The sequence below is a fragment of the Pteropus vampyrus genome, unplaced genomic scaffold, assembly GCF_000151845.1.
Source record: "Pteropus vampyrus isolate Shadow unplaced genomic scaffold, Pvam_2.0 Scaffold14, whole genome shotgun sequence".
Taxonomy (NCBI): Eukaryota; Metazoa; Chordata; class Mammalia; order Chiroptera; family Pteropodidae; genus Pteropus; species Pteropus vampyrus.
In genome coordinates, this window is record NW_011888795.1 from 647,404 (window position 1) to 667,360 (window position 19,957).

At 35.0% G+C, this 19,957-nt stretch overlaps 1 protein-coding gene across 4 annotated transcripts in view; it reads left to right on the forward strand.

Moving 5' to 3' along the window:
• The window catches only part of ACAP2 (ArfGAP with coiled-coil, ankyrin repeat and PH domains 2), a 138,784-nt gene that overhangs the window by 2,305 nt on the left and 116,522 nt on the right, over positions 1-19,957 (forward strand). The gene's annotated exons all lie outside the window — the stretch shown is intronic.

The following is a 19,957-nucleotide window of genomic DNA, read 5'->3' on the forward strand; positions in this document are numbered from 1 at the left end:
AGGGACTCTCAGGAAGGCCCTAGCGGGTGATTTGCTCGGGAGTCGGGGGTGGGAATGGTTTGGCCAACCACGTTTTGTCGACTGTGGTCCGAGACTGTCTTGCTTTGCTTTCCACTTAAGCTCTTCGAAAGGGGCACCGCTGTCGAGAGGTATGGGGTTGAGGGGTGAGGAGTTGGAGAAACAGTGCATTTCTGTTTTGAGGATGGAAGTAGGAGGACCCTGAAGATTTCATATACGTCCCTCTTCCAGTAGCGTCGGCCTGGGAGGGCCCGGAATCACAGTGGGATGCTCCCAGCGGATCTGTCACATAAACTGACCTGGTGGCACTCCTATTCTCATGGGCTACCCTCCCTCCTGTGTGCGAGGCGACAGTCCTAACGGCGTTCAAAGTACATGCTCTTTCCGTTTCGGGCATCGTAGGAAACTCTTGAATTATTTTGGAGAATGGAGTTTTGCTAGGTTCTATTTTACAGTGCATTTACAGGGCTGTCCTTAGGCCTTAAAAAAAAAATAAGGCCTTAAAAAAAAAATAAGGCCTTAAAACTTCCGTTAGATAGTGACATTTCTTGAAAGCTTCCGCAGAGCATGGGGTGTGTGTGTTTGTGTGTGTGTGTGTGTGTGTGTGTGTGTGTTTGTGTGTGTGTGTGTGTGTGTGTGTGTGTGTTTGTGTGTGTGTGTGTGTGTGTGTATGTGTGTGTGTGCGCGCGCACGCCTGCTGATCCTAGGCCAGCCTGGGTTGTAAATTTTTGGATCTTCCGACTGAGAAATAACTGTTCCCATCCTTATCACTGTTAATTAGATTTCCCATTCTTTTTTCAGTGAAAAGCAAAGTATTGTAAAACTAAGGAACAATTACTTCTAAGAGAAAATTTAAGAACAATTTTGGTTTTGACCTTTGATTTTTGTTTTGTTGTTAATTTTATTTGAAAGAGTTTAGGGCTATTGCTTGTAAAAAGCTGCACTTGGTTTGATTAATGTTGTTGATATTAGTTTTTGAAACTTTTCTGCATGATTCGAAGGACTCAGGAAACACACATGGATAGTCTAGGACAGCTTTACAGGTTAGATTCCAGGAGCATGTGGCAAATGAAGTAGTTTAAAGTATGCCTTGGAAAGTTCTACTGCTTTTCGTGAAATTTTTATTAATATGATTCAGCTATTTGTTTTTTTAATGAAGTAATCACATCATTTTCTCCTAGAGAATGTGGCTTTGTGCTGTTTGTTTCACATTTAAAGTTCGATTAAAAAAATCAAGTTGAGAGGGGTGACTTGGAAAGCGTCTTACCACTGCTGTTGGTCACAGACCATGTGATATTGTTGTATTTGAAATAAAGGAATCATTGAATATAGAATAAGAGGGAAAGATGCTGATTAAGTTGTATGGAATATTATAGTGAACTTTTGTTAAACTCAAATGTAAATCTGTTCTATTTTAATTAAGATAGTAGAGATTTTCAAGACTTGTTTCCAGTATTCCAGTTATTATTGGCCGCAAATTGGGAAGAGAAATCCAGATTAAAAAAAACTCCAATATTTTGTATACATTTTTGGGCCCAGATTAGATTTGCAGTAGAAGGAAGAATGCCAAGAAATGTCTCATCATTTTTAGTTTTTCTATAACCCCATTAGTATGTAGGTTTCTGTAGCATTTGAAAAGCATATTTCAGAAGTCTTTATTCATGTGCTTTATGTGAAAGAAAAACTTGATTTTTAAGCATATTATGTATGTTTATGAGTGATATATTGAAACTTTCATATCAAAACAGAAGATTTGTGAGGATTGGGCTTATGTTTTTGATAGCAAGTCATCTACCCTATTTATTCCTTGTAGTGTCCTGCTCAATTTTGCTGTTTTTAAGTCAATTCCTATTTTTATTTTAATTCACAAATGAATCTTATGGCATTGGAGCCTGGCCTGTGGACATAACTACCTTGGGTGCTGTAGAATTAATGCAAGGCAGGTCTTGCGAAAGAAAAATTTCACCAGTGTTCCAGCTTTAAACATTAATTTTCCTGTTAATTCCGTAAGGAAAACAGAAGGAGGACTGGTCGAAATAGGGAGAGGAGGATCTTGCAGTTGCAACATTGTCTTTAGTAATTTGAATAAAGTCCTGGCTACTTTTATATTAGGATGAATTTTTTTTTTTGATTGGAAAGCACATTTCTTTGTGTAATTTTGGGTTGCCTTTTTAGTTTTTTAAATACCATTCTAAAGGTCAAAATCTTGTTCATCTAAAAATCTACAAGAAAGTAAATGTCTAAGTGTACTTTTTTAAAGTGGGAATTTTCCATTTTGACAAACATTTGTTGAAGTTTGAACTTGTTTGGGCTGTAAGTTGTATGAGTAGTTGCTTTTTAAGATTTTATAAATTGTGCTTTTCTTTTATGTAAACATGATTTACCTATGAAATGAATATTTTGCTTGAAACAAAAAGTTGAATCAACCAGTGCTTTCTGAATTATGAAAGATTTTTGCTGTAAGCAGTGCTCAAAAATAAAAATATTGGTATTTGCAAGCTTTCAAGCACTTTAGTCTTTATCTAATATATATATTTTTTATCCTTAACAATGTTTATTGTGCACTATTCTTAGGTTTTTAATCTGTAGATTCTATTTCAGGTATGACCTTTGTTCAGAAACGTAGGATAAAAATCTTAAAAAGGTGTTTTGGGGCAAAAGTTTTTAATGGGTGAAAGACATTGGAATAAAATGTAAACAATATGTTGATTATGTTTTGCTGTTAAACTTGTGCCAGCCTTGGCTGCTTTGTCATTACCTTCCATCTTTAGAATAGATACACTCTTAACCGCTGGTAATTTCTGCATGAAAAATATATAGTGGGCAAGGATGATAGGAAAAATGTTTTTATCTCAGAGGTGGCACTATGTTGAATACCTTTAGAGGTCTTAGAGTTACAAAAAGAATCCTGCTATTTCTCACTGCATTTTCTAATTCTTCATTTAATGTAGTATCAACTTAATGTGTCAGCCTTATACTTAGATGCCTTTATAGTTACTCTCTCATTTAATGTTAAAATATACAGTCTTAAGAGGTGGAAATTAATATCTTTATTTTAAAAATGTTCAAAAACTCTCAAACTGGATATTTTGAGAAGTTAAATTGTCTTAATGGCGGACTCTCAAATGGTGCATCTGGAGGTAAATTCACTTTAACTCTATCTCTCAGAACACAGGCTTTTATTGCATTAATTAAATATGCAATAAATAATATTAATTGTTTGTATGTGTCTTTTAGCATATAGATGTTTAAAAACTGGCTTTTGTGTATTATCTAGAAAAGTCCTATCTTATCATTATAGAATATTTTATGTGATTTTATAGTAATTTTTAGTTTCATGTAATGCAACTGGATTTTAGTTTTGAGTGTGAGAGATAATATAATTTTCTTCCTAATAAAAGTCACTTGTCCTTACACCTTTTATTGAATAATCCATTCTTTCTCCATTGACTTAAAATTATACACACATACACACACATACACACATACATAGGTCTTTTTCTGGATTCTACTCTTTTCCACTAATATGTTTGTCTATTCTCCTGCAAATGCCATTAATATTTTAGTTAGAGTATGTTATAGTCTGTTGTGTATATGATATCTGGTAGGACAGATTTTCTTGTTATTTTAAAAAATTTAATGGCTATTGAATATTTTGTCTTTACAGTAGTTTTTTAAATTTCAGAAGAGAGTATGCCTTTCTAGGTTTTGGCCTTATTATTTTAAAGTTTTTGTTATGTAAAATTTCAGTGATGATCTAACAATGTGCTGTTTACAAGAGGCATGTTTTAGTTTCAAACACAAATAGGTTTCAAGTAAAAGTATAGAAAAAGATAAAACCATGCAAACAGTACCCAAAAGAGAGCCAGAATGGCTATACCAGTATCAGATAAAATAGACTTTTAAGACAAAAATTACTAGTTATAAAGGACATTTTATAATGATAATAGGTCAGTCCATTGGTAAGACATAACATTTATAGGCATATGCACTTTGCAGAGCCCCAAAATGCGTGAAGCAAAAACAGACAGACTTGAAGGGAGAAATAGACAATTCAACAATAATAGTTGGAGACACAAATACTTTCAGTAATAGGTAGAACAACTAGGCAGGTAATCAGTAAGGAAATAGAAGATGTGAACAATACTATAAACCAAGAAGACTTAATAGATATTTATAGAACACTTTACAGAACAGCAAAATTCACATTCTTCTCAAGTGCACATGAAACATTTTCTAGCATAGACCATGTGTTAGGCCATTAAACAAGTTTCAATAAATTTAAAAGAATTGGAATAATAAAATATGTTTTTTGACCACAATGGAATGAAATTAGAAATTAATAACAAAAGAAAATCTGAAAGATTCACAGGTAAGTGAAAATTAAGCAGTACACTCCTAAATAGCCAATGGCTCAAAGAAGAAGTCACAAGGAACTTAGGAAATACTTTCAGACAAATGAAAACAAAAACAAAACATACTTATGGGATGTAGCCAAAGAAGTACGTAGAGGGAAATGTTCTCTCCAGAAACACTTATATTAAAAAAAAAGAAAGATCTCAAATCAGCGATGTAGCCTTCCATTTTAAGAAACTAGAAAAAGAAGAGCAAACTAATTTGAAAGCAGGAAAAGGAGGAAATTTAAAAAGACGAGAAGAAATAAATGAAAATAGAGACTAGAACCATAGTGAAAATCATTGAAACTAAAAGTTGGTTATTTGAATAGATCAACAAAATTGATAATCCTGTAGCTAGACTGACCAAGAAAAAAAGGGAGAAAACTCCTATTACGAGATTCAGGAATTAAAGAGGGGACCTCACTGCTGTCTAATAGAAATAAAGATTCTAAGAGAATACTATGAATAATTCTATGACAATAAATATATAGTCTAGGTGAAATAAATATTTTCCTAGAAAGATACAAACTACTGAAACTGATTCAAGAAGAAATAGGGTATCCAAATAGACATAAAAAATAGATCGAATTAGTAATCAAAAAGCTTCTTAAAAAGAAAAGCCCAAGCCAAGATGGCTTCACTTATGAATTCTACCAAATGTTTAAAGATAACTAACAATGCTTCACAAACTCTAACATGAATAGAAGAGAAGGTATCACTTCTCAACTCATTCTATAAGGCCAATATTACCTGCTACCAAAGCCAAAAGTATTACAAGGAAACTATAGATAGTATATAGAATACAGATATAAAAATCCTCAACAAAATATTAGGAAACCAAATATAGCAACATATAAAGAGGATTGTACATCATGACCAAGTGGGATTTATCCCATGAATGCAAAAATCAGTCAATGTGATATACCATATTAATAAAACAAAGGACAAAAACCACATAATCATCTTAATAGATTAAGAGAAAGCTTTTGATCTAATACACTTTCATGATGAAAATAATAAGTAGGAATAGAGAATTTCCTCACCTTGATAAAGGACATCTATAAACACTCTCAGCTAGTATTATATTTAATGGTGAAAGACTAAAAGTTTTTTTCCCAAAATCAGCAACAAGAAGTCCACTCTCCTCACTTCTATTCAACAATGTAGTGGAGGTTGTAGCTAGAGTAGTTAGGCAAGAATATAAAATAAAAAGCATCCATAAGAGAAAAGAAGTAGTAACACTATCTCTACTTTAGATTATGTATCTTTTATATAGAAAATCTTAAGGAATCTACAAAAATCAATTAGAACTAGTAAGTTCAGCACAAAGCACAATTCAAGATACAAGATTAGTGCATAATAATTTGTATTTCTATATACTAGCAAATAAAATAATTCCATTTAACAGTGGCATCAAAAAGAATAAAACATTTAGAAATAAATTTACCAAACAAGTGCAAAACTGTACACTGAAAACTATATAATATCATTTAAAGAAATTAAAGACCTGAATAAATGGAAAGATGTTCCATGTTTATGGATCAGAAGACTTAATGTCATTAAGGTGATTGTATTTCCCAAATTAATCAATAGATTAAAGACAGTCCCTCTCAAAGAATTCTTTGATTTCTCAAAGGTTTCTTTGAAGATTGTCAAGCTAATGCTAAAATTGATATAGAAATACAGGGGACCCAGAATAGACAAAATGTTGAGGAAGAAGAACAAAGTATGGGATTCACTTCCCAATTTAAAAACTTAATATAAAGCTATTGTAATCAAGACAATGTGGTACTGGCATAAGGACAGAAATATAGATCAGTGGAATACAATTGAGAGTCTAGAAACAAACCCCTACATTTATAATAAACCAATATTTGACAAGGTTGCCAATACAGTTCATTGGGGGAAAGAAGACTTTTCAGCAAATGGTGCTAGAATAACTGGATATCCACATGCAAAAGAATGAAGTTGGATTCCTACACCATGCTCAAAATTAACTCAAAATGGATCATAGACCTAAATGTCAGAGCTAAAACTACAACATTCTTAGAACATGTAGGTGTAAATCTTTGTGACTTTGAATTAGGCAATAGTTTCTTAGGTATCACACGTGAAAGTACAAGAAACTAAAGACAAAAAAATTGATAAATTAGATTTCATCAAAATTTAAAACTTTTGTGCTTCAAAGGACGTGACACTGGTTCCAACAGAAGTTTCTACTCCACTATCCACCTGTCTCTCCACTTTTGGAGACAGCGGTTTTCCCTGTGACGTCACTTCCCTGATCGATCTAAGGAGAGTTGTTGAGTTTTGTTTGTTCAGCTTTTTACTTGTTAGGATGGAGTGGTGATTTCTAAGCTCCTTACATGCAGATCCAGAAGTCTTAGTGTGGTTATGTTTTTAAATTTTCTATTAAATACTGATGGTGAGCACTTTTAAAGTAATTATTGGCAATTTGAATATCTTTTGTGAAATGTATGTTCACATCTTTTGCCCATTAAAAAATGGGTTATCTTTATTTTTGAAGTTCTTTATATAGTTAGATACATGAGTATGTATATCAAATACATATTTTATGACTGTTCTCTTTGCTTTTTTAAAAAAAAATGGATTTTATTTTTTAGAGTAGTTTTAGGTTTACAGCAAAATAGAGAGGAAGATAACAGAAAATTTCCATGTATTCTCTACCCCTACACATGCATCGCCTACTCCATTATCAGCATCCCTCACAAGAGTGGTACATTTCTTAAACAGTCAATGAACCTACATTGTTACATCATTATAACCCAGAGTCCATAGTTTACATTAGGGTTCACTGTTGATGGTATACATTTTATTGATTTCTACAAATATATAGTGACATGTATTCATTATTGTATTTTACAGATTAACTTTCCTATCCTAAAAACTCTCTGTGCTCTGCCTATTCCTCTCTCCACCAACCCATGCCCCAACTACCGATGTCTATACACTCCATAGTTTTGCTTTAAACAGAATGTCCTATAGTTGGAGTCGTATAATGTGTAGCTTTTTCAGATTGTCTTTTTTCACTTAGTAATATACATTTAAGTTTCTTCCATATCTTCATGGCTTGATAGGTGATTTCTTTTTAGCCCTGAAATAGTCCATTGTCTGGATGTACCACAGTTTATCCATCTACATACTGAAGGACATCTTGGTTGCTTCCAAGTTTTGGCAGTTACAAATAAAGCTGCTGTATACATGCATGGGCAGGTTTTTGTGTGGATTTAAGTTTTCAGCTCATTTGGGTAAATACCAAAGCACGCAATTGCGGGATTATATGGAAAGAATATGTTTAGTTTCATAAGAAACCCTCAAATTGTTTTCCAATGTAACTGTGCCATTTTGCCTTCCCACCACAATATTGCTCCACATTCTTAAGAGCATTTGGTGTTGTCAGGGTTCAATTTTTTGGTCGTTCTGATAGGTGTGTAGTGTTATCTCATTGTTGTTTTAGTTTACATTTCTCTTTTGACATTCAGTGTCGAGCATGTTTTTATGTATTTATTTGCCATCTGTATATCTTTTTTGGCAAGGTATGTGTTAAGGTCTTTGGCGCATTTTTTAATTGGGTTGCTTGTTTTCTTATTGTTGAATTTTTAGAGTTCTTTATATATTTTAAATAATAGTCCTTTATCAGATATGTATTTTCAAATATTTTCTCCCCGGCTGGTTTGTCTTTTTATCTCTTGATTCCCTTTACTTTTATTTTTTTTTTACACCTACAGCACCTGGTATTCCTAGGTGGCCTCCCATCCCAAGTACTAACCAGGCCTGACCCTGCTTAGCTTCCGAGATAGACGAGATCAGGCACGTTAAGGGTGGGCATGACCTCCCTTTACTTTTCATATGGGAATTCTCACTATCTTTCCTATATTGGGCTTACTTTTCCTTGATTTTCATGTTGTTGTCTTTTCTATTTACTTGTTTCAACAGAAAATAGTTTTCTTACCTTCCCTCGAAAAGGTGCATTTTTTTTTTGAGGCTTTACATGTCTGGAAATGTTTGTAGGATAGTAGGTTGAAATTTTCTTTCAGAATTTGTAGGCACTGCCCATTGTCTTTTGGTTTTCAAAGTTACTGTTGACATATGGTGCTGTTTTGATTTCCTTTTTCATTTTTCATCTTTGAAGGTTTTTAGATTTTCTCTTTATTTCTAGTATTCTGAAATTTCATAATGATATGCCTTTGAGTGGGTCTTTTTTATTTGTTGTCTTGGATACTCCTTTCATTCTGAAAACTCATGTCTCAACTGACGTATACATCGATAGATTGGATAAAGAAGATGAGGTACATATATACAACGGAATATTACTCATCCATAACAAAAGATGAAATACTGCCGTTTGCCACAACATGGGTGGATCTTGAGATTATCATGCTAAGCGATATTAGTCAGAAAAAGTTGAGAACAATATGATTTCATTCATATGGGGGATATGAAACCAAAAGCAACAAGCAAACATGACCAACAGAGACTCATGGACACAGTGGATTAGTGGTTACCAGAGGGAAGGGGGAGAGGAGAGAGGTAGATAGGGGTAAAAATATTATTTCTTTGATTATCTTTTTTTTGTTATTTTTTCATAGAATTTTGATTATGTTTGTATTTTGAATTAATCCTTTAATTTTATTTTTTCTCTCTTTTTCTATTTATTTACCTTTTCGTTCTTTCTGGATGATAAATCCAACTTATTTTCTAACCCTAGTTTCCATGGGTTCTTTCTTACTGTCTGAATATTCATTTTTATTATTTATTTAAAATAATTTTTATTATTCAGTGACAGTTGGCATACAATCTTACATTAGTTTCAGGTGTACAGCATGACGATAGGCATTCATATAACTTACGGAATGGTCATCTCAATAAATCGAGTACCCATCTGACACCATGCAGAGTTTTTACAATATTATTGACTATATTCCTTATGCTCTACTTTACATCCTTACGATTGTTTTGTAGCTACCAATTTGTACTGCTTAATCTCTTCACTTTTTTCATGCACCCTCCAACTCCCCTTCCATCTGGCAACCATCAAAATGTTCTCTTTATCTATGAGTTTGTTTCTGTTTTGTTTGTTTATTTTTTTCTTTAGATTCCATATGTAGGTGAAATCATATGGCATTTGTCTTTTTCTGTCTGACTTACTCTACTCAGCACATTACTCTCTAGGTTCATTCATGTTGTTGCAGATGACAATATTTCTTTTTTTTATGGCTGAATAATATTCCATTTTATATATGTACCACCTCTTCTTTATCTTATCTATTGATCAATATCTATGTTACCTCTATATCTTAGCTATTGTAAATAATGCTTCAGTGAACATATGGATTCACATGTCCCTTGGAAGTAGTGTTTTGGGTTTGTTTGGATAAATAACAGAAGTGGGATTACTCAGTCCTTCTTTGTCCTTTGTTATAGCCATTGTTTTAAAGTCTGTTTTGTCTGGTGTAAGTATGCTACCTTACCTTCTTTTTTGTTTTGTTTCCATTTTCATGAAATATGTTTTTCCATTCCTTTACTTTCAGTCTGTGTATGTGTTTTGATCTGAAGTAAGTCTGTTGTAGGCAGTATATATAAGGGTTTTGTTTTCTTATCCATTCAGTCACCCTGTTTTTTTTATTGGAGCATTTAATCCATTTACATTTAAGTAATTGTTTATACATATGTAGTTAGTGCTGTTTATTATTCATTTTTAATCTTTTTTTCCCCCCTTCTTCTTAAAGAAGACCTAGCATTTCTTTTAATACTGGTTTGGTGTTGATGAACTTCAGCTTTTTCTTGTCTGGGAAGCTCTTTATCTGTCCTTTGATTCTAAATGATAGCTTTGCTAGTAGAGTAATCTTGGTTGTAGGTCCTTACTTTTCATTGTTTTGAATATTTTGTGCCAATCTCTTCTAGCCTGCAAAGTTTCTGTTTAGAAATTATCTGACAGTCTGTGAGAGCTCCCTTGTGGTCAACCATGTGCTTTTCTCTTGCTGTTTTTAAGATTCTGTCATTGTCTTTAAACTTTGCCATTCTAATTATGATGTGTCTTGGTGTGAGCCTCTTTGGGTTCATTTTGTTTGGGACTGTCTGAACTTCTTAGGCTTGTATGTCTATTTCCTTCACCAGGTTAGGTAAGTTTTCAGTCATTATTTCCTCAAAGTGGTTTTCAATTTCTTGCTGTCTCCCTTCTCTCTATTGTACTCCTGTGATGCAGATGTTGTTATGCTTAATGTTGTCCCAAAAGGCTCCTTAAACTATCCTCATTTTTTGGATTCTTTTTTCTTTGTTGCTGTTCTGATCGAGTGTTTTCTGCTACCTTATCTTCTAAATCACTGATTCAATCCTCTGCTTCATCTAATTTGTTGATTCTCTCTAATGTATTCTTCATTTCGGTTATTCTTTATTTCTTATTGGTTCTTTTTTATGTTTTTGTTCTCCATTTTTGTTTTCTATCTCTTTGTTAAATTTCTCACTGAGTTCTTCTACTCTTCCCCTGTGTTCATTGGGCATCTTTATAACCATTTTGAACTCTGCATCTGGTAGATTGCTTGTCTTTGTTTCGTTCTTTTTCTGGAGCTTTGTTCTGTTCTTTAATATGGAACATGTTTCTTTGTCTCCTCGTTTTGGCTGCCTCCCTGTGTTTATTTCTATGTATTGGGTAGGGTTCCTATGTCTCATGCTGTTAGTAGAGTGGCCTTATGTAGTAGGTGTTCTGTGGGTCCCAGTGGTGCAGTCTTCCCTGGTCTTCTGAGCTGGGTGCTTTAGGTGTGTCCCTTCTGTGGGTTGTGTGTGTCCTTTTGTTTTAGTTAAGCCTTGGAGATGTGACGGATTGATACTCGGCCTGAATTGTTGTGAGGATGGGCTGGTGAGGGGCTGACCCTACGGAGCAAGGCTCTGGTGCCTGGCCAGTCTACCTTTAAGGTGTGTCCTCCTCAGATACAGCCCTGGGTGGTACTCTGGCTCTGGTTGAAGCTGGCCATTGGGTATGTCAGCCCAAGGGCCTCCTGGGAGGGGCCCTGCTGCAGGCCAAGTTCAGCCACAGCCTGTGCTTTGCCCAGGGCCACCTGGCAAGAGTTACGAAGCAATCTGAAGATGGTTATACCACCTGCTCTTGGCTTGGAGGTGCCTCAGGAGGCCAAGCTGAAGCTCAGAGCAAGTGTGTCTATCACTGAGTAAGTCCATACATGGGCCCCTTCTGAGACATGTTTGTGACTCCAACCACAATTTCTGCTGGTTTTCACAGCCAGAAATTGTGGGAACTTCTCTTCCCAACAATGGAACCCTGGGCTGGGGAGCCTGGTGTGGGGCTGAGACTCTTGCTATTCTGGGAAGACCTCCACAGCTGAAATAACCCTGATTCTCAAATGCCACGTGTGAGTATAGGTATCAGCCTGTTTCGTGTCTCTGCCCCTGCTACTGGTCTTGAGGTGGCCTCTTCTGTGTGTCCCCAGTTGTAGGACTTCTGTTCAGCTAGACTTCAGGCGACTCCTGGTGATGGCTGTTCTACGGTTTAGTTGTAGTTTTGATGTGGTTGAGGCAAGCACAGCATTTACCTACTCCACCATCTTGATCAGAAGCCTTGAAAATGGATATATATACATATATTATATATTGGCCCATTCTTTAACATTTTTTATACATCTGAAGAAATTAATCATAGTTAAAATTTTTCTCTCTGAGTAATCTCTTCCCTCCAAGTCTTATTTTGTTTGTTTTCATCTCTGATTATTATTATTATTATTTTTGAGGTCTTCCTTAAATGTGTCTGCTGATCCTTGGCTCTCTTTTCACATCACAGAATGAGGTACTTATAAGGTTATTGGAAGTATGGTCTACTTTCTTATGGCTTGTCGATTGGTGGATTTCACTACAAGGTAGTATTTTAATTGGGACCACTCTCAAATGTCAGTATCTTTAGGTCTCTTGTTTACTTGACAGATGTTCTTTAAGAGCCCCATTCTGCCTGATAGATATAGCCTAAATGCTTGCTTTGAAGGAGCTGAGCTAGGTAGGTAAGGGGGATGGAGAAGGGCTGTGGGTAGGGAGTTCTCACTCTCATTGAGACTTTTTCTGGCTTTTACTCAATACTTTTGATTTCATTATGATCTTTAGTCAGGGTCTGGGAGGAATGGTCATCATGTCAGGATGGAGGAGTAGAGTGAGCATCTGAGGAGTCTAATTGCTCTTTATGAATACAAGATTTCACCTCTTTTTTTTTTTCCACCCACTCCTTCCTCCCTGCATTTTGAGACATATGGCTTTTTTATCCTTCTAACCATCTTGGGATTCTCTGTGGTGAATCTTCTTGTTTCAAATTGGCTTCACCAGTGCACTTTGAAGACTTAGGTTTTGGCTTTCTCTGGTCTGAGTGAGTTTAGCCTTTTATCTGCCATTCAGTTTTTAGAATTGTGTTGTTACTATTTGGCTTCTGCTTTTTGTCCTTGTGGATTAGTACTTTTTTTCCCATTAAAAAAAATTCTAGTCAGTTTTGGAGAAAATGGAGAGAAGTGGGTGTATTCAATCTGTGATATTTAACTGGAAGTTTCTGTGCTGTTGATAGGCAAAGCATAATTTATATCATAGAACGATCTGTTAGGGTAGTGAGTATGGACCAAGTATGTGGGCTTTCAAGGAAGATTACCTGTTTGACTTCTTTTTTACTTATTGGTTGTGAGACCTTGGGCAAATTTCTTACTTTTTTCCAGACTAAATAAATGAGAATAATAGTGCATTGTTGAGAATTCAGAATGTCTTTCACAGTCGGTAGGGAATACCCACTTAATAATGCTAATTCTCCTTTTTCTTTCTCTTGCATCCTTGAAGAGTAGCTTGGATGATTTAGCGATGGTGTTGGCTTTCCCATGTGGAAATAAACTATTGGTTGGGAGCATCTAAAATGCATGAAAGATTAGATGTGTTACTTGTAAAAATGGAAATCATCAGTGTTGTAGATGATGGACAGACTTCACTCAGCTTTGTAGGAGAGCAGTAAAGGTCTTATGTATAATTTGTTACAAGTTTATTGTTGCTCTTTTGAGGGTAATGAATCTTTTTTCTTCTAGCTCCTTTTAAGATTTTTTTTTTCATTTGCCCGTGGTTTTCAGCAGTTTTACTATCGGTGTAGGTGTGGTTTCTGTTGTATTCATCCTGCTTGGGGCTTGTAGAGCTTCTTCAATTTTGTGTGAGGTTTGTAGAATAACTTTCATTAGCTTGTAAAATTCCTGGTTATGATCTCTGTAAATATTGCCCCTGCTTCACTTTCTTCTCTTCTTCTGAGACTCAGTACCACATATGTTAGATTTTTTTTTGCTATCCTACACACCTCTATGTTCTTTTCTGAAATGTTATGCTTCATCGAGAATTAGGATATTTCCTGTTTATTAAGCTCATCTTCTGTTGTATATAAACTGGAGTTCTTCAACTGCATTTTTAACTTTAGGAAATTTCATTTGATTTTCTTTTCTGTAGATTCTTGTTCTTTTGTGGAAATTGCCAACTTTTCATCTGTTTCTTACATATTTTTGTCTAGTTTCATGAATATTACAACTTTTAGTTGCATCTAACAAAACCAATATATAGATAATCCGTGGGTCTATTTGTTTTTTAAATTTTTTTAAAGTTCTTTTCGTGGGCCCAGTTTTTGATTTAATGCTGTATACTATATATGAAAATTGTAGATGCTTCGGATGATGTTATCTTTCTCTAGAGATGGTCCCTTCTTTCTTTTTTTAGGTAGATAAAATAGCATATGATCATCTTAAGTCAAATCATGGAGTAAGTTTTATTAGTTTCCTGTTGCTGCTATAACAAATTACCTCAAACTTAGTGGTCTAAAACAGCAGTCGCCAACCTTTTTTGGCACCAGGTGCTCTTATGAGAATCTAATGCCTGATGATCTGAAGTGGAGCTGAGGCGGTGATGCTAGTGCTGGGGAGCGGCTGCAAATACAGATGAAGCTTTGCTCTCTTGCCACTCACCTCCTTTTATACTGCCGGGTTCCTAATAGGACAGCAACCAGTTGGGGAAGGGACCCCTGGTCTAAAACAATACAAAGTTGTTATCTTACAGTTCTAGAGGTGAGAATTTCAATATGTTTCACTCAGCTAAAATCAAGGTGTTGTGGTAACTGCATTCCTTTCTAGAAGTTCCAGGGGAGAATCTTTATATTTTTGCCTTTCCCAGTTTAAGAGGGCTGCCCATGTTCCTTGGCTTGTAGCTTCCTTCTCTCTTCAAATCCAGCATTGACTGTGATACTCTCTATTTTGTCTCCCCTTTTCATTTATAAGGACCCTTGTGGTAACATTGGGCCTACCCAGATCGGGTCAGATGATTATCAACTTTAATTCTATTAGTTGCTTTAATTTGCCTAATATATACACAAGTTCTGGGGTTTAGGATGTTGATATCCTTGAGCGGTCGTTATTCTGTCCATTGCATTCACCCTCTGGCTCCCAAAGATTCACCTTTGTCCCACATGCAAAATATATTCATCCCATTCCCACATTCCCAAAAGTCTCAATTTGGATTGCAATATTGCCAAAGATCCTGTTTATGTTCATTAGTTTACACATTATTTTCTTATAATCAAAGTGTGAACTTTTGGTAGCTTTGCTATTTTGCATTTGGTAATATGTTATACAATTTCCATATTGCCAGGAAGATTTTATGATTTTTCAAATACGGTGGTATTATATGTCTATGAAGATGTTATGGCATAATTCTTATTGCTTATTCCTGTGTTGGATGTACTGCTCCTCCACTTTTCTGGATTATAGATAATATGATAACTAACATTCTCATGTTACTTTTTTGATGAGTGTAGAAAAATTATCTTGTAGAATATTCCACTTCCTGAATTTATCTTATTGTGTCCTCCGGCTAGATTCAGTTTAAACATTTTTGGCAAGAATACTCATAGTCGGTGATGTAATGTATCATTTAATTAGGAGTCCCATGAAGTTTGTTTGTCTTCCTGTTGACAATGTAAAGTTTGATCACTGGTGCCATAGATGGGGAGCCAGGGGGAGGGAGAGGCTTGTAGATCAAAGGCCTTGAAGTGGGGAGGAGCTTGATCTTCAACAGAAAGAAGGCCAGTGTGGGCTGGAGCAGAGTGAGCAAGAGAAATAGTGGTAGGACACAAGAGGCAGGGAGAGGCAGAGAGAGAGGCAGGGACAAGATTATGTTAGGCCTTATACATCATCCATAGTAAGAAGTTTGGATTTTATGATTAGTGTAATAGGAAGTCATTAGAAAGCTTTAGCAATGGTGAGAAATGATAAGGCTTATATTTTTTAAATATTTTGGCTACTATTTGGAAAATGGGTTGTAGTGGGGTGAGATATGGAGAGACCAGGTAAAGAAGCCATTGCAGGAAACTACTTTTCAGGCTAAGCCAGGCAAGAGATGACTTGGGAGATAGTGGAGATAATTTTTGTGGTAGAATCAATAAGAATTGCTATTGAATTTTTATAGGGAAGAATAAACGACATTTTTGGCTTTAGCAATTGAGTGAATGGAGGTATTGTTTACTAATAAGGGGAAGGCAAGGAAAGAACAGGTTTTTGTTAAAAATTGAGTTCTAGTTTTGTACTTGTTAAATTTGAGATACCTAGTAGACACCTAAGTGAAGCTGTTAAGTAGAATTGGCACTTCTGTGTAGCCTTTTGTAATTTTACCTTACAAACTGTTATGATCTCGTACTACTTTCCCCTTTAGATTATAAACTCTTTGGGACAAAGTCCACTAGTGTCTTTGTATCCTTTCACTCTCTGCACAATTCCTTGTGCACACTATAGTTGAGCTACAGACTTTTGTTGCCACAAATTACTTTCATAAAATAGTCATACATTTTCCATTTTCACATAACATAGTTTTTCTTTTAGGAATTTTTGTGTTATTGTATTATTGATGAATTGCAAAAATATAAGTAACACACGATAGCTGCTAAGGCTTGTTTAAATTTTCTTTCACAACAGAGTACAGCAGGTCCTCAAATAACATTGATTCGTTCCTTGTGGTTTTGTTATACCATTAATAAGAAAAAAAATCGATTTCCTGCTGGCACCACTCTGTCAGTGTGGAGTTTGTGTGTTCTGACCATGTCTACATGGTTTTTCTCTGGGTCCTCCGGTTTACTTCCACTGCCCAAAGATGTGCGTGTGAGGTGAATTTGCGTGTCTCAGTTGTCCCAGTCTGACTGATTGTAGGGTGTGTGTGAGTGCACCCTTCAATAGAAGTGTCATGTCCAGGGTTGGTTTCTGCCTTGTGCCCTGACGTGCCAGGATAAGCTCTGGCCACCTGTGATCCTGAACTGGAATAAGCGGGTTGGAAATAATTATCTTACTTTTTCTTATTCATCTTTCTTAAATGTATGTATAGCTTACATTTATTTCACAGTTTAATATTAGAAGTGTTTTGGGTCTTTATTTAGAAGTTTGGTGATGTTTTTGTGACCAAAAATATGTCTTAGGAAATTAACTCCTGTTTATATCAATTATCTTATGGTAAAATGGTTTTTGTCATATATTTCACTTAAAGTTGCAGTTTCTAAGAACCTACCCACGATGTTAAGTGAGGACTTACTGTAACTAAGTCAAACAAAATTTTTAGGTCCTCTTGGGTAGTTGTCATAGTTCTTGAGAGACTCAGACTAGTTTGGTTTTGGGCTACCAGAATATTTATGTATGAGGTTTCTAAGGAAATAATTATATTTAATTTCACACACTGAACTATTCAGAGAATTAATGCTTATTGTAGTTGTATTGAAAAATTAAAAAATGTCTCATATCCTGTCACTTTGATAAATTCTTAACTTTTCAGTTGGCTGTCTACTTAGAAAATCTAAGACAGTCTTTTAGTGGAATGGCAAGGTCATGTTGCAGGTGACCATGTGTGGCCTGGTGTTGTGCGATGTGTATATGACACGTATTTGGAAAATATGTGTATAATCTGCTGTACATTGTATCCAAAAGTACCTTGGAAATCATGATGAAAAAATTATTAAGATGCAATAAGACTGAATATTCAAAAGTAAAGTGAGTTAGTAATAATTTTAGGAGTTCCTATATAGAGGGTCGGGTAGAGGGGAGGGAGGAGGTAGGTGGGGTAAAGGGTGTCAAATATGTGGTGACAGAAAGAAATCTAACTATGGGAGGTGAACACAGTGTAGATATATATATGCCTTACTGTTAAAGTGTGCAGCTGAAATTTATTGGATTTCGTTAACCAATGTCACCATAAAAAAATTAATAATAGAAAAAAAGAGTTCCTATTACTGGAAAGCATTGGGGAAGTGTAGTCCTCATACTGTTAGAAAGAGTGTGGTTTGGTGGAGCTTTTGCAAAGGACAAAGTAGTAAAATATCTCAGAATTTAAAAATATATCTTCTTTGTTTCAGCATTTTTACATTTCGGAATTTCTCCTAAGGAATAATAGGAAAAGTGTACAAAATTATATGAGCAAAGATACTTAGATAAATTTATCAGATTGTTTACATATAGGAAAACTTGTGCAAGTAGAATGTTGGCTAAGTATAATATTGTTTAGCTATTAAAATATAGTGATAGCTAACACTTAGAAAGCACTTAATATATACTAGGACCATTCTAATTTATATAATTTATGCAGTCAGGGTGGGCCCCACTCTTAGAAAAGCCCTGTACTTGTTTAATGCTCCACTATCAGTATTTCGAAATTTCTTAACTTTTAAATAAGAGGTCTCATTGTTTTGCACTGGTCCCCACAAATTATATTGTCATTTCTATGTGAACTAAGGTTTACATTTTTAAAAGTTGAAAAAAACCAAAAGATAATTTTATGACACATGAAAATTATACAGAGTTTAAACTTTAATGTCTATAAATAAAGTCTTATTGAAGCACAGCCTTGCTTATTTATTTACATATTATCTATGGCTGCTTTTTTGCTACAACAGCAAAATTGAGGGGTTGGAACAGGGACTGTATGGCCTTTAAAGTTTCATATTTACTATCTGGCTCTTTATGGAAAGTTCGCTAGCCCTTGCTGTAAACCTTGGCACTATTCTGCCTTTCATAAAAGAATGAGGATATAGTCAAGTGCCACATAACTGACGTTTTGGTCAACAACAGACCTCGTATATGACAATGGTTTCATAAGATTATAATGGAACTGAAAAATGCCTATCACCTAGTGACATCGTAGTAGCCATCTTAATGTCATAGTGGCATTACTCATCTCTTTGTGGTTATCGTGGTGCAAACTGACTATGCCGCAGTTATACTAAAAGTATAGCGCATACAGTTATGTATAGTACATAATACTTGATAATGATAATATATATACGACTATGTTACTAGTTTATGTATTTACTATACTACTATACTTTTTCATCGTTATTTTAGAGTGTACTCTTTCTACTTATAAAAACAAAGTTTGCTGTAAAACCATATGTTACACTGGCAGCAGCCTCATACATGTCATATTTATTGCATCTCTTGATTGCAGCATTTTCTCTTATGTTTGATTTGATCTTGTGTTGTTTTGTGCAGTAAAATGCTGTACAGATTTTATATGGTATAACCAGCCTAGAGGTTAATGAAAATACACTCTATGATGTTCACATGATGAAATCACCTAAAGATGCATTTCTCAGAATGTGTCTCCATTGCTGAGCACCACATGACACTCTAGATCTCAATTTATGGGGATAATGTCCATGATATATTATGTGAAAAGTGAGTTATAGAAGGTAGTTTAGAATGTATAATATGAAACTGCATAGGTCAAAAGGGTTACATATTGAAAAGTCTGGAAAGACTATTATGTTTTATTTCTGAAAATGGGAGTATGCTTTTTGGTCTTTAGTTTTAAAGTTTTATTTACAACAATCAGCGCTGTCAGTAAAAAAAACAGAGTGGGTGAAATGGGTAAAAAAAGAAAGAAACAAACAAACAAGCATAATAATGGGAAAAGAAGGCAGTGCATTCTTCCCCTTTCCCCTCTGCCTTCCACCACTTAGAGAAGTGTTGAAAGGATTGTACAATGAACACTTATCTAACCTCATCTAAGATTCATCAGTCATTATTATTTTGGTACATTTGTTTGCTCTATCTTACACATACACACACATACATACGTACATAAATACATAGCAGGTACATTTTTTTCTGAATCATTTTATAGTTCGCCACGTATCTACTAAAAATGAGGACATTCTCTTTCATAACCACATTTGTAACACTAAGTACATGTTCAAATTTTCCCAGATGTGCCAGTAATGTCTATAAAGGAAAAACTCAGTTTTCCTCCTCCTGTTGTAGGGAAAAATCCCAGCTCTTCCCTACTGTGTCTCTCTTCCCTGAATGTCTACTTTACTAGTCACACAGAACACTTCATTTCTGACACTTTTGGACACCAAATATAACACCAAACTTGTGGGTTTTTTTCTCCCACAAGAAGCAAATCTCCTGCACTAGCTATAATTTAACTCAATACTGACACTGTCTATTCAGAGATAGCTTCAGATCTCACATGTTAAGGGCTCAGTCCCA